Raw genomic sequence first — 968 nt, 5'->3', positions numbered from 1 at the left:
GGTCTTGTTCAGTACAACCCTGCATTATATGAAAGGCAAGTTGGTCTTGTTCAGAGCAAAGGCATAAAGCGTCAGATACGCATCAAGAATTGTTTTTTGTTTGTTTTGTTTTTTGTTTTTTAAAGCCTAGTACCCGCTACAATAAATCATGCACAAACACTAAAAGCAACATATTCTTATGGCAGTTGTAATAAGAAAATATGACCAGCATTTCTGAGAATGAACCGGTCACGAAAATAATGACAACTCACCGCTATGGACAGCAGCAGGAGGTGATTGAGGGGTTGTGGTGAAGGCAGACACCGATGACACAGGTGATGACTGAAGTGAAGGCAGACACCGATGACACAGGTGACGACTGAAGTGAAGGCAGACACCGATGACACAGGTGACGACTGAAGTGAAGGCAGACAGCGATGACACAGGTGACGACTGAAGTGAAGGCAGACAGCGATGACAGAGGTGACGACACAAGTGAAGACAGACAGCGATGACAGAAGTGACGACACAAGTGAAGGCAGACAGCGATGACAGAGGTGACGACACAAGTGAAGGCAGACAGCGATGACAGAGGTGACGACTGAAGTGAAGGCAGACAGCGATGACACAGGTAACGACACAAGTGAAGGCGGTTGCAGCGAGCACTGTATGGACAGGACCTGTCTGATCACTACTCGGGTACCGCCCAGTGTTTGTTGTGGAACTTCCTTGTACGATTGTCTCCAGGTTACGTGAGGTGACAGGGAGACGGGTTCAAGTGCACTTTATTGTTTGGCAGATTTATTGGCAAGCTTATCTTCATGGGTAAGGGTACATGAGCAAGGTATACTTTCTACAGTGTTTCTGTCATGTACACCTTCACATTTTCTTTGCAGTTTTACTCGAATGTGTGTGTGTGTGTGTGTGTGTGTGTGTGTGTGTGTGTGTGTGTGTGTGTGTGTGTGTGTGTGTGTGTGTGTGTGTGTGTG

This window comes from Littorina saxatilis, linkage group LG14 (assembly GCF_037325665.1).
Source record: "Littorina saxatilis isolate snail1 linkage group LG14, US_GU_Lsax_2.0, whole genome shotgun sequence".
In the NCBI taxonomy this organism is placed as follows: Eukaryota; Metazoa; Mollusca; class Gastropoda; order Littorinimorpha; family Littorinidae; genus Littorina; species Littorina saxatilis.
This window is presented reverse-complemented; position numbering follows the sequence as displayed.